This window comes from Theropithecus gelada, chromosome 2 (genome assembly GCF_003255815.1).
Source record: "Theropithecus gelada isolate Dixy chromosome 2, Tgel_1.0, whole genome shotgun sequence".
In the NCBI taxonomy this organism is placed as follows: Eukaryota; Metazoa; Chordata; class Mammalia; order Primates; family Cercopithecidae; genus Theropithecus; species Theropithecus gelada.
In genome coordinates, this window is record NC_037669.1 from 19725281 (window position 1) to 19739921 (window position 14641).

General features: G+C 40.0%; 1 protein-coding gene across 5 annotated transcripts in view; it reads left to right on the forward strand.

Annotated features, from left to right (window-relative positions):
* Positions 1–1312: 1312 nt before the first annotated feature.
* The window catches only part of COL8A1 (collagen type VIII alpha 1 chain), a 150607-nt gene continuing 137278 nt past the window's right edge, over positions 1313–14641 (forward strand). For 2 of the 5 annotated variants that reach the window (XM_025374765.1, XM_025374766.1), the window contains exon 1: positions 1313–1502. The gene's annotated coding sequence lies outside the window, so the exon portion shown is untranslated. The remainder of the gene's footprint in view (positions 1503–14641) is intronic. The other 3 variants (XM_025374763.1, XM_025374764.1, XM_025374768.1) reach the window with 2 other exon arrangements.

Sequence of the window (14641 nt, forward strand, 5' to 3'; positions counted from 1 at the left end):
TTCTATGTGGCAGCCTGATGTACTGAAGAGTGCCTAAGGTTTGCAAGCCGGCTAGCTGTGGTTCCCCATCTCGCTAGCTTGAGCCAGTTATTTAAACCCTTAGAGATGCCTTTCTTTAAATTAAAAAAAAAAACAAAAAACTGCGCTATATGAATCATACCTACCTCATAAGGTTGCGGTGAACACTGAATCAAGTACATATACATATTCAGTACAATTATTTCATTCCTTTATTATTTCTAGCCTACTCATCTCTCCCCCCTCCCATTCCCGCCTTTTCCCCCTCCCGGTACTGCATCTCCCACCCCAAGTCTCAGGTTCTCTTTTAAAATGCTTTAATTCCTTTGGTGGCAAAAATCAGGCTTGGACTAGGAAGTGAGTCACCACTCAGCAGCGAAAGGAGCTTGTTTTTCTTTCTCTGAATGCATTTCTTAGTAATTTCAGACTGATCCTTTAGCCACTTGTTGGTTGAATCCTCTCTTAATGTTTAAGACACACTGAGAAAGAGCTGTGGCACCAAGACGTTTTCCGATTGTTAGGAATGAGAGTGTTTTAAATACCGAAAATAACCAGAGGGCAGAGAGCTCTGAAATCCTGTTACATAAGCAGATGCTGGAAGACCCAGGCTGGTTCTGAGGTTCCTCTCTCCACAAGCAAGTCCTCGCGGATCCTCCCCGTTGCTGGATTTACTTTAATGCTGCCGAAGTCTCAAGAGGGGCCTCTGGATGCTCAGAAGACAGGGAGCGCAGGAACTTTCTTGTCAAATAAGCCTTGCCTGGAGGGAGAGGGACGGGGCTGCGGGCTGGGGGCTGCCTGGTTCCAGGCTGTGTCAGTGCCTCCGGCTCCAGGTTCGGGTCCAAGCCTGCACTTCGGCTCTGCTGCTCGGACGCCCCGCTTCCCCTCCCTTGCCTCGCTTAGAAACCCTTCAGTTCTCCCGGACCGCTATGTAGCTTTTCAAATTCCCAAATTCCCAGAAAACACCTTCAAAAGTCACAATCACCCACAACTCCCTCTGCCAAAAAATGTCATGCAAAAACGGAAAATACTCCAATTCCCCTTTCCTCCCAGACTCTCTCTCGCGCTCTCTCTCTCTCTCTCTCTCTCTCTGTCTCTCTGCTATTCATTTTCTCCCCCACCTTTCCCCATCTGTGGTCTAGATCCCTTTCTCTATTTCTCGTTCCCTCTCTTTTTTCCCTTCTCCCTCTCTCCCTTTTCCACTCCTTCCTCCGTCGTGACCGCGCCCCCCCTCCCCCACCCGGTCGTCTCTCCTCCGCCTCGCGGGCTCCCGTCTCTGCCCTCTCCTCCCCTCCCCAGAGAAGAGTGTCCAGCTCCTCCAGAGGCTGCCCGCCCGCCGCTCCTTCCCTGCCCACCTACTATGAGGAGCAGCTCCTCCCACCTGCCCATAAAAGCCAAGTGCATGTTACCAGCAGCGGATCACAGCCCTTCCCCGATCCTCTCCGTGGGAGCCCGCGAGCCTCTCTCCCTGATCTTACGTGCTCAAGGTAAGATAGCGCTTCTGCAGGCAGCTGACCTACCGGGGGTTGCTGTGGGGGAATAAGACACCGTCTGGCCAACGCGTTTGCTGTTTGGTTAGAGCTGATTCTTACGGATGCGCGATCCGCTGCTCCTTTAACTAGCAACTGGTTTGAAAACAAACTTCTGTTTGAATGGTAAAATAAAAGCTCCCTTAGGGAAGAAACAGCAGCATAAATATTGCGAAAACCTTTCTCTTTTTAATCACTTTTTCTCCTGTTGCTGACTGTTGCTGAGGTTAAAATGTATCTGTTTGGGGTGTTGTACTGACGTTTTTCATTGTACATATTTCACACATCAGTGGGGGCAAGGCAAACGTTGTCCCATTGTCAAAAATGTACTTTGAAAGAACACATCTTCCTAAAAATAGCACAGTCAAAAGGTCTGCTAACAATTTTGTGATGTTTTCCAAACCCCCAAGACAGCTTCTGTAGTCCTTTAAAAAATATCTTTCCAGGTTTTAGCGCTTGGAAAAAATTATGTGAACGGGTGCCCTTTGCACAGGGACAGTGTAAGTAATCAGGTGGCTGGTAGATAGGAAAGAACAAATCCAAATTTACAAGCCAGGGTAGAATGTGCTCTCTCACCAGGCTATCTTTTCATGACATCCTAAAATGAGAATTGTGATGGAACTAAGAAAGTGTATAAAAGAACTTCATGAATTGCTGTACACACACCTAAACACAAAGCGTTTCAATATGTTTCACAGTAAGAGAATAATACAGGCCAGATTATACAATACTTCTGTGCACACCAGATGGTTGTAAAGAAAGATCAGCTAGAAAGGCTTTGGAAGTTTTAATCCTTTTTTCCACCCTTTTTCCCCCTCATTTAGCAAATTAAAACCTACCTGATTGGCATCCAATTGTCAGTGTTTAAACTACCCTCTTTAAAATAAAATGATCTCTTCTTATTCCTAAGGTAGAATAAATGTGCACCTGTGAAAAGAAAAACATACACCACAACCACTTCTGTAAAACCAGACACTTGGTCCATGAAGTTTGCCATCAAATTCTGTGGGTTGTGTGGGATGAAACTCTCTCATGTGGGAGAAAAAACCTCTTCAAATGTTTCCTCTGGGGAATTGCACAAGACCACTTAGAGAAGGCAAACCAAAACTGCCAGTCAGGAAACCAAACCACTCTTTTAGCCCTTAAGGTTCTTAAAGTAAGAAGAGAAATGAATTCTTTATTTTTTGTTTGTTTGTTTATATTATCTCATGTGGAAAGAAAAAACTCATCGAAGCTGTATAAAATTCTCCTCTATTAACAAAACAAGACTCATTAGAAATTTAACTTAGGTCTTCCAAACCGTTTCTCCTTAGCTTTTGCATATCAAAAGTAATAAAAATATTTAAAAGATCTATTTGAGATGGAGAGGATTCAGTGCTGTTACTCAAATGCAAGAGTTACATGTAAAGTTTCAGTCATGTTAAATCTTTCTTCATTGGAAAAAAATATTGCAAGAAGTGCAGTTTCCTTTAAGCAAATGATATAAAATTACTATTGGCCAAGATAGTATGTGGCCTGAGCATATTAACATACCTTTTATCTCATGCCACAATGCAGACCGCTTGCTTTATATCTGATGTACATAGGTAATCAACCATGACAAGAGTACAGGTATGGGACAAGGCCAAACCAAGTATGTGGCACATTCAAGTTAATTCTTCTTTTATGATAGTGCCTGACTCACATCCAATATCACAAGGATGAAAATACGCTGCTTCATTCTCCCGATCCCCTTGAGGGAAGTTATCTTTCCTTGGGGTGGAGGGGGAAATGCTCCCAGTTTAAATGAGCTTCCAGTTATTCCTAAGTTTGGGGATAAAAGTATTCTCCAAGGGTTTGCTTCTGCTTTCTCTGGCAATTAATGCACTGGACCAGCTATGAACCTTTTAGCAGTAACTGCCTTCCCTATGTCCTATCAAGTTCAAGCCCCTAAATAACTGAGTGAGATCATCTTAGTTTGCTCATGATCTAACGTCCCCAGGGGCAAAGCTATCCTTTCTCCATAGGGTACATAGCAAGCAAGATGACACTGCTCTTCTTAAGCTTTTAGAAAAATCAATGTTGAAGTTTCATGTAGTCACCCCCAATCTCCCCTTCTGCATAGGATGTGGATACTTCACGTGAGTCTCCTCTTTTTGCCATTATGTAGCTGCCTCTTGATCAAGTCCATGACTATACCCAACCAATGCATTGCAGCGGGCTTGGGAGGACTTCTTAATGTTTCTCAGAAAAGACAAGATGAGAAACTGCCCCTTTCACTAGAGACACACGAAGGGCACTCTACTGATTTTGAGGGCTTGCTGTTCCTACAGAAACGTGCATTTTAGATGTTCTCCTAATGTCAAAATTATAAAATGATATCCTTTTCATGATCAGAAAACATATGCTACTTTATTCCTATTTGTGAAACAAAAATCAAGGAGAAGGGATTGGGGTGAAAAGGGACTTGAAAGAGAAGCTGGAGGAATCACAGAAGTGCCCTAGGAGAAAAGCAAGATTAGGAGCTCTGTTACGAAACGTAACTTCCCCCAACCCTCATTTATGTGAACATGAGGGGATGGGGAAGAGTAAAAATCCATGTCTGCTCTTGTCTTTTTATTTGTTTGTTGTTTTTTAATCAATGAAAGTATAAGATCCATCTTTACTCTGCCCCTCTCCTTAGCCCTCCTTCTTTAACAGAAAAGAACAGCTTGGTTCTAATGATGAAAATGATTTCAGGTTTGCCCATATTTAAAAACCCACAGTAATTTATGAGTCATAATTCTAAAAGCTATACTATGAGTAAAAAAAAAATCCTTAAAACATGTTTTTAACTAATGGATGGATCATGTCTACAAAACCAACCCTAAGTCTCCTGAAAAGCGTAATGTTGAGTGCTTATTTGCAAGCTAAAAGTTAGAAACAGCAATTTACTCCTTATCCATGGTTACTCACTTTGGTATGGAAACTTGCAGAGAGATTGAGACACACTGTATTTCCTAAAACCTCTGGTCCTCCAAGTAACCCTCTGGGAGCTAGGTGTTTCTGCTTTGACCTGCTTCTCTTCAACCAGACCCCTATAAACATACATGTACATAAGTTAAAGAAGGTACAGATCTTGAAACTTGAGTGTATTCTTGTGAATGGTGCACTATTCTAACTATTGAGTGAAAAGAAAACCGAAAGGAGAGGAGAGGAGAATTAAGGGGAGAATGAATGCCCTTAGGAATTTAGAGAATCTTTCTTTTTAGCATTGTGTGAAAAGGATCTCTCAATCCCTAAAGCATCTAGGAATACACATTTTTTTTAAAGAACCTGTTCATAAGTTGTCACAAAATGCTAAGCATATAATGAAGAAGATCTTCCAGTGACCTGGCAGACCTGGTTACACCCCGCAGTACTAAATTATAGCTCTACTAAACTCCCCCTTTCTAGAGAGATAAGGAGTGAGAAGTATGAGCATGAACCACATTTCAACACCAACAGAGCAAAGCTGCTAATCAGAGATCCCTCTATCACTTTAGTAACTGTGTTTGTTGTTTGAGGAAGAACGTTCTTCATAGTTTTTCCTCAAGCAGATTTGCAGGAATGGGGTTAAAGGGAGTCACACAAGGTTAGAATGTCTGTAAGCCTGGAGCCCTGTGTACTCAAATCCATGAAGCCATTGAAATTGCATCAGATCAAACTGGAGTGAATGAAACAAAAAGTGTTCACCAAAACGGATCATAATCAATTAAAATAAAAATAATGAATTCTAACTTCTCAATGTAGGATAAGAGCAAAAGCAACAACTTTAGCTGACTATGTAAAATATGAACACACACCTGACAATTCACCTTCAGTGTCCTGTATTTATTTGGTGCTCACTTTCATTGTCCCTCCTGGACAACAAAAACTGACCCTTCTCGCCTTCAGCAAATCTTTCAGGATATGCAGATGCAGTCATATGTGACATCTCCTTTGTTCTTTCACTGGAAGAAATCTCTGTTTAATTCTCATAGAACAAGTTTCTAAAGAACCACTCATACTTGTGGTTTCTCTCATTATCAAAAATTTCCTCATACTTCTCTTAAATAGGATATAAATTTCCACCCTATCAAATGTAAAAGTTTCACATTTTTCTAAACTTTAATTCACATACCTAGAAGAAAGTAATTTAAAATTGCTACTTGCCTCCAACAGAGTATCTGAGATGAGGTTTCAAGATAAGCCGTTTCACTTATCCAGTACCTATTACAACTACTTGGAAATTAAAAAAACAAACCTTAGAGAATCACAAAAGGTAAAATACTGGAAAAGACCTTGGAGCTAATTGTAACTAAAAGTTAATTTTACAGGTGCAAAAAATCAGAAAGGTTAATGTCTTTCCCGAGGCCACCCAGATGAGTATAGCACACCCAAGGCTGGAGTTCATACAGCCAAAGTCTCCAACCCATGCTTAATCTTGAATAACTACAGTGTGGCTCCTCGTATAATGTGAATCTAAGGTGTCTTTGACTATGCTGAGCATTCTGTAGGCACTTAACATACAGGGCTCTCAGAAACCATAGCTTGGTAGAGGTTTGGACTACAGCTATACCTCCACTACCAAATGTCTGGGACACATCGATATAAATTCTTGTAAAGAGTGAAGTCAGTGGTCACCACCATCACATGGATGGTATGTTTTTTACCAGCCCAGGATATGGTACATAGTAGCTGCTCAGTAAATCTGTGTTGAGTGGGTGAGTGAATGGGGAAAAAAGCTAAGTATAAAATATCCATTTTCCTAAATTCCTTTCTTACTTGTAGAAAATATAGTCCATAAAACTACTTTCTACAAAGTAAGGGATTTACAAAGTAAATTTTACTTTGTAGAAAATAGAGTCTATATAGACATATAGTGACTCAGGTCTCAAATGTATTGAGTGTAAGATTCTCCCTTGCTTTGGGAAATATACGAGAGTTCATTTTAACCTTAGCAATGGCTAAGCTATTTTCCTGTCTGTAGTGTTCTCACTAGTTCTTCCCACATTTACCTGAGTTCTAGAAACTATATTATTTTTTACAGGAGGCTTAAGATCTAGTTCCAATATTCATTTGAGGAACAAATGTATTAGAATGTGATGATTTACAGCGTAATTCTCCTCTTCTTCCACCCAACAGACAATGTGTTGCCAATTTAACCATTTTGTACCTTCCTCCGCCTTTAATGAGAGAAAGAGCAAAATACCCATAATGGATAATCAGGAAAAACATTAAGGGACACATCAGTCAGAATGTGTAGGTATGAGATTTGTTGTAACAGAGGGGAGAGGTGATCAAGGGACCAAGAGTATAGAGGCGGAATAGTGAAGCTAAGAGAGTTGATTCCTCTGAAACAGAAGAGGGAGAATCTCCAAGAGTTTTGAAGTGCTACAAGAGATTTTAATAGGATTGTCTAAAACCAGACCCTCCCAAATGCTTGAGAGATCACTTTCTGTTTGAGTCAGGGTTCTTTAAATACAACACTAATTGAAGCCTGGATCACACAGGTGTGAAAGCTTTACTATATCTATTAAAACTTCTTATCCTTTGATGGGACCTCAAGTGGGAAAAGGTGAAATGGGACCTCATTTCACCTCCTTTTAGACTTGACTCTGCCCCAGGATAATAACTCCATGGAAGTCAAGTCATTGAAATGTTCACTGCTAAAATAACAGCACAATTATTGGTAACACATAAAGTCACTCCACCATAGAAAGTGATGAAGGCAGGAAAGAATATCTTGTATTGTTTCTGTAAACAATTTACCCTGAATAAGCGGACAGATGTTAGCCCAGATGCTTCTTCACTTTCCTCTGAAGCATGCCTGACAATTGTTTCCATATCTCCGAAATAGTAAGTGTGTTTCTAAAATTGATTTATTATATGTTAAATTTAACACAGTCTATGGCTAAGCATGATTGTGAAAACATTCTTTTAAGTAAGTCTTTTTTGAAGACTGTCTCTCTTAAGCTTCCAATTGATGTGTTTACACCACAGGATATTTAGGCGTTGGATCATTTGATGTGCTGAGACTGAAGACAATTAATCACTTCACGTGCTACTTTTCCAACGCTAACTAAACAGGCCTGGGTGTGGGTGTCAGCTGTCAACCTCTCTAGGAAATAACATGCATCTAGCCTATTGGGGAGCTTCTCTAGTCCCCTCTGTTAGCTAGATAAAACAGCTGCTTTTTGGAAGTCTGGGCCAATGGCCTCCATAATTGAGGCTTCATGTTCTAAGGCAATTATAGCTAGTCTATGGCAGCAGAGGGGTTAAGTTGCAGCTGCCATCAGTTCAGTAGGAGGATTTCAAATATTACCAGCTGACTAAAGAGCGCTGCAATGGGGCAGGTGGGAGGCATTTTCAAGCAATCATCCCATTGAGGATCTTCCTCCAACTAGCATGCTGTCTACACTCTGACGATAAGCCTAAGCTTCATTCATAAATTCAGTGACGATTGTACATTATTGTATTTCTTTAAAGATCCACTTAGCGATTGCCCAGCCTTAAAGTCCAGGAGTCATGGTGTTGATCAGTGCTCTCAATCCAAACAAGCGGCTTCTTGTTAAATGGCAGATGTAAGATTAAAGCCAAAAAGTACATGAAGGGAGGCACTAGGGGGAGCTAAGAATTTGTGAGTTAGGTAGCCAAGATTGTTGAGGTTGGAAGAATGAGGAAAGAAAGGGGATCTGTGGCGAAAATATGCTATGGATCCACAGTTCCTAATTTAAGGGCATGTCTAGTCCCTTTTCCAGCCCCCAGCTAATTACAGTCCCCAGCTGCCCAAGTAGAGAGGGAGGTTGTTCACCAGTAGAGGGAGCCAGGGGCTGGGTGTCTCAATAGAAACAGCTCTGTTCCCAGAAGGGGCCTTTAGATTTAAATTTTTCAGATCGAAGGCAGAGCAAAGTGTCCTTTACAACCAATGGCTAAAATGTATACCATAGTAATACATCACATTGTTAGTTTTCTTTAAAAAAAAAAAAAAATCCTAATTTAAGCCTCTAAGAATAAATCACCCACATTTCTGGCATTAGAAATGCCTGAAATGTCCAGGCTTGTGGAAGTTTATTTGAAAGAAAACTAAAACAATCTTAGAAAATGTTCTTTCCAAGGCTACCACCAGCCAAGACTGAATCTAAATGCTCAGTTCAGTAATAAACAAAGCCTGGCAGCTGGGGGTCAGTGAGAGACAAGCGCAAAGTCTGAGGAAGCCTGCGGTGACTAGACCCTCCCTGTTAGCAGAGTAATGGGAAGGGAGCTGGGAGAAAAAAGACAGAAATGGGCAAAACAGGCTTCTCCAGCCCAGATGGCCCAGAACCTGCTCCCCTAAATCTGGGTCTCTCCAGGGAGCAGCCAGGGTCTTGCCTAGACTGAAGTGAATACCTTTCTGTTGAACATTTCCATTGCACAGCTGTGTGAGGATGGCTTGTTAAGACTTGAGATACTTGCATAATTCAGAACCCTTTGGGGGATAGAGATCAATTAGGACCATAAAAAAAAGAATCCTTGGCACACCAGAGGAGAGCTGCTTGCTTAGTAAAAATTATGACATTCACAGCAAAACAGCAACCCTCTAAGATCATTTTTTGTGTCCATAGAGATGAAGCTATGGAGTTGGTGTGCATGTGACTTGCAAATCACCAGAAAATCTTCAGTGTTTTAATTTCAAAAACACCTTGACTGTCTCTGGGGTAAGGAGCATATCACTGATCATCTCTGTGCCTTTATTTATTTATCTTAAGCAGAACAATTTTTAAATAACTACCTTCTTTGCCACTTAGAGACATGTGAGGTCTTGTCAAGTATTTTTCAGAAAGATACTAATTAAGCATGCATTTTATGGTTATTCATTTAGTATGGTAAATGGATTATACTTACAATACCTAGGAAGGGCTCAAAGTATTTATACAAAATCAGTCAAAATGGGATAAAATGTCAAATAGCCAGATAATCTTCCAAGATATAGCAAGAGTATTTTTGTTTCTTAGAATACAGAGGTCAATCCCACATATCTCAAAAGGCCAAACAAGATCAAGGGTAAGTGGAAAGTAAAAAAACAAACAATAATTAGAAAATGGCTTAAAGAGTCTTAAAAGGCCTATATTCTTACCAATCTAAATTTTGAGACCAGCCAAAGGGGAATTTCTCACATACAATACAGGGTTTCTGATCTAAAAACTCTATTTTAACTGGAGAAAGATAACTGTTTAATAATGACTTTTGTATAAAATATCTACATCCCTTGCTTCAATATTTTCCAAAGTGTATTTCAAAACATGACTACCTGGGATTGATCGATGTTTATACCAGAAAAGGTTCTGTAGTCAAATAAGTTTTAGAAACACTCAATGAAACAATATTAAACATTTTTATTCACTGCATGACTTTACAGAAATTTTTATATGCTATATATTTTTTCATCCTCCAAAGACATTACAATCAAGTGTTCCTTAAACATTTGACGACAGATCTACCCTGCCTGAGCGCATCTCCTGGGATTGATATTCTACGGAACAGCTTAAGAATAGTTTAAGAATCACTTCCTGCAGCATTATTTCAAGATCACTCAGAACATGGTATTTTCAGTCTGGCTAGTTGTTAAGTAATACATACTGAATGTCACTATAAGATATGTAGAGAGATTTCTAAAACCCAGGTGAAAAAGGAACAAAAGAAGTAGATAATATGCCTTTGTTCTATGGCTCAATTCTTTATTACAATAATAGCAGGAATGTCAGAATTATTCAAGCCTGTCTCTCTCCCATTCTCTCTCTCTTTCTCTTTCTCTCTCTCTCATATCTTCAACCTCCACTTCTACCCAAAAAATCTTTAGAACACTGGATAAACTGAAGTTGTCTCTTCGTTCCCGTCTCACTCTCTGAATACTGTGTAGAGAAAAGTGGCCAAGAATGAGCAATAAGTTCAATAAACGAGGAGCCTAGATAATTCTTTGAAATAGCTCAATCAGTCTCTGAGCTGTTAATTCCCTGCTTTATCTTTACTATCATTAACTAACCAAGATCATTGGCCAAATATTTTCTTTGAGCATTTGCTTTCTCACCATCAATAGGGAGCTAATTTCTGTAGGAAGAACACACTGATATTCTGGTGTAATTTACTGCATGAGGAATTATTTAGTTTATCTATGACACTCAGACCTCCCACTCCGTACAATTTACTATTTCTCTTAGGACATTACTCTGGGAATTATCTTTCCACTTCACAAAGTTAGTGCCTGGAGGTCAGTATTCCATAAGTGGCACAGTTGAGCACCCTCTCCTTTAAGAAAATAAGTAGCTCATAGTCATCTAAAGGAGAAGGGAGAAATTCAAACACATCATTAGTGGTTATAATTAAAAAAAGCTATTTGTTATTTAACAGGACCAGACATTGTGCTAGTCCCAATATCTATATTCCCCATGTCAACCCTACAAGGAGGATATTATTATTCCCAATTTAACAATGAGAAAAACTAAGCTTCCACTCCTTAAGCAACTTGCCTAGGGCCACACAGCTAGGAAGAGGCAGAGCAGGTACTTCCATCCAGGTCACATGCCAAAGTCCACGGTCTTCCTGCCCGCCTGTGCTGCCTCTCATGATGTCTTGTCCTATCATAACAGGAAAAAAATAAAAATAAACTTCCTATGACAACGCCTCTGACTCATAAAGAAAGTGAGAAATTCTAGTGGCTCTGTTCCTAGACACTTCTTACTGGCTCTCTTTCTTGTTTTAATACAGTGATTTTAATTTCTTTTTCTTTTTTGTATTTTTTTTCTAAAAGCATGCTGTCATTTCAGAGCCAAAAAAGTAAGGACTGTGTAATTAGAAAAGCAAAAAACAAACAAACAAACAACAAAACAAAAAACATCATTTCTCCCTGGGGTAATTTTTAAGAGCTAAAAGTTAGTCCATAAACTCTCCCCAAATGAAGACAAGTTGCTTGGCAAAAATCCAGTAAAAAGAGTGACAGTCTAGCATGTCATTCTTAAGGCAATAGAAGTTTCCATGAATCTATGAGAAACACTAGAGCAAAGGCACCTCCACACATTAAATGAACTTGTATCTAGCTCCCCAGATTATTCTCTTTGGCACGACTTTTACCATAAACCATAGCCAGATGATGACAGTAAAGATGACTTAAATGTTTCCCCCAAGCCATGAGAGTCACCTAGGAAAATGTCTATGTTGTCTACACCTGCTGCTTAGCCTGCATGAAAGTGTATATAGAAATAAATATACCTCTGTTGTGGGGTGGAGGGAGCGGGGAGGGATAGCATTGGGAGATATGCCTTAGGTAAACAACGAGTTAATGGGTGCAGCACACCAACATGGCACATGTATACATATGTAACAAACCCGCACGTTGGGCACATGTACCCTAGAACTTAAAGTATAATAAAAAATTGTTTTAAGAAAAGGAAAAAAAAAAAAAGAAACAAATATACCTCAAGCCCTTCCTTTATCCTGTGCCAAAGACAAAAATGGAAACAAAGCCTAGCTTTTTCCCCATGCTCACATTCTGCTATGCTTTTTGGCTTTTGTTCTTGATCTTCCCTCTCTGCTTGTAGTATTTCTCACTTAATCTACTAGATTCATTTATACTCCTCTTCCAAGAGTCAGATTAAGTAAGTATCTTCCCCTCTGTGAGAACATGCCTGAAACCAGCCTGACCCAAGCTGCCTCATGGATCTCTGACAGACTCCCTAGAACTCTGTACGGGCCCTGCCACCGTTGTCTCCATTCTATAATGGCATGGGTTTAATTTGGGTATCCATCTCCGTAAAGACCGTGAGCTCCCTGCAGAAAGATTTGTGTCTTATTTACCTCTGCACCCTCAGTGCTTGGCACATAATAAGGGCTTAATAAATGTGAAAAGAAAAGAAAAGAAATAGGGATGGGGGAATAAAATGAGGTGATGGTGAATAAAGAAGATTTTAATTGTGCTACTCTCTGTCCCCATAAATTGTTCTAAGAAGGGACAATTTGGCCTAAGTTCATTCTTGAAGCCTTGATATAATTGGGGTATATCCAGATATGGTAGAAACTCCTTTCCATTCTGAAATATTCCTTGATGAAAATGAACATCTTAGAAAGAATAAAAGTTCTGAATAAAATTTAGAATATCCTGATTTCTTTAGGACTTCATGAAATGACCAACACTACCCCAGTCTTCCCTGTGGTTTTCTGAGAGAACCAAGAACTGAGCTTCCACATTCCACATCTCCCTTTCCTCCCCATCTCATAGCATAAATATGTGCTCTCTCTTGCTCACTGTCGCGCTCTCTCTCTCTCTCTCTCTCTCTCTCACACACACACACACACACACACAGAGTGTTACTGGGCTTTGACTCAACTCTGCAGCTAACCATGCGGCATAAGATGAATGCCTAATGGTATTCTAATGTTAGTATTGGTGCTCCATATACCAGGTTACACAAAGAAAAATTATTTTCCATGTGACCATTGTCCCAGGACTGTTAGTACCCTGCTCAAAAGGATTTAATGGCATTATGAAATGTAGAACAAACACTTCAGCTTGACAGTCGAGTCTCACAACCTATCTCACCCCAAAGCTTCTTTTCACCTTCACCTCCCTGAAGTCTATAAACAGGAATTCAACCTGATGGGCTACTACTCCCCCAAACATTCCTTTTTCCTTTCTTTGCTGAAAACGTCCACCATTCTCCTTTCAACCTGTCAGAAGAACCATAATTTCAAGATCCTATTAAAGCCTTCATCAATATTGTAACAAGCATTGATCCTTCCCTATTCTCGACTAGCAAGCAGTTACTCTAAATGTCAGTAATATGTCACCTATACACTGTATTGAAATAGTCAGGGCTGTCCAACAGAACTTTCTGCAATGATGGAATCATTCTACTTTCTACAGCTGCGCTGTCCAATATGATAGCCACTAGCCACGTATGGCTACTAAGCGCTTTATTTTTATTTATTTATTTATTTATTTTTTGAGACAGTCTCACTCTACAGCCCAAGCTGGAATGCAGTGGCGTGATCTTGGCTCACTGTGACCTCCACCTCCCAGGTTCAAGCGATTCTCGTGCCTCAGCCTCCCGAGTAGCTGGGACTACAGGTGCGCACGCCACCACACCCAGCTAATTTTTGTATTTTAGTAGAGACAGGGTTTCACCATGTTGCCCAGGATGGTCTCAAACTCCTGAGCTCAAGTGATCTGCCCACCTTGGCCTCCCAAAGTGCTAGGACTACTAAGCACTGTAAATGTGGCTGGAACAACTGAGGTAGTGAATTTTTTAAATTTTACTTTAATCTCTTTAAATTACCACATGTGGCTAATGGATACTGTATTGAACAACAAACTATTTAACTTTTTATGTGCTATGGTTTAGGTCCCTTGGTGAGCATATAAACTACTGAAAAAATTGAATAAGGTATGCTTTTTTCTATCCCCAGTGAATGCTATGACGGCAGTAGTGTTCATTAAATATCGTTTTCAATGCATTGCCTGACTACATGGTCTTTTGCCAACTGCTATGTTATTTTAAAGAAGACTTCTTCCCTGTATCTGTAATTTTAATAATATTGAACAAATGGTGTTTGCCTCCTTTTTTTCCTTTATTTTAATGGCTTAAAATCCCTCAGAATGACACCCTATCAATGCCTGGATTCTTTATCACTATACAAACAAAACGGGATGAGGAATGGTTTAAACTGAACCTCTGAAAAAGTTCCATTATTCATTACCATCTCATTTCTTTTCCCTTGGGGAAAAAGCATGGTTTAAATACCTGCTGAGACATACAATCGCTTCAGTCTTCAATATGACCATTTCTACAGAGACAGACTATCCCTGGGTATCTGAAACAAATTCAGCTCACAGATTTTTGCTTTTCTTTCCTCCTGAAACCTCACCACCTTTTAAAGAAAAGTAGTTCTTTATCATAGATTTTCCCAGAGCATTTTTGTCTCTATTTCTGTGTTCTGCAGTGGACAACCTGAAACACTGTGAAGAAGGCTAAGGTCAGGGGAGGTAGCATGTCTTGGAATTTGACAATGATGTGCCCCCGGCACTTGCTGGCTTACCGACAGCCCTTCAGGAATCATCATGCCAACAGGCCAACCATGCAATAAAA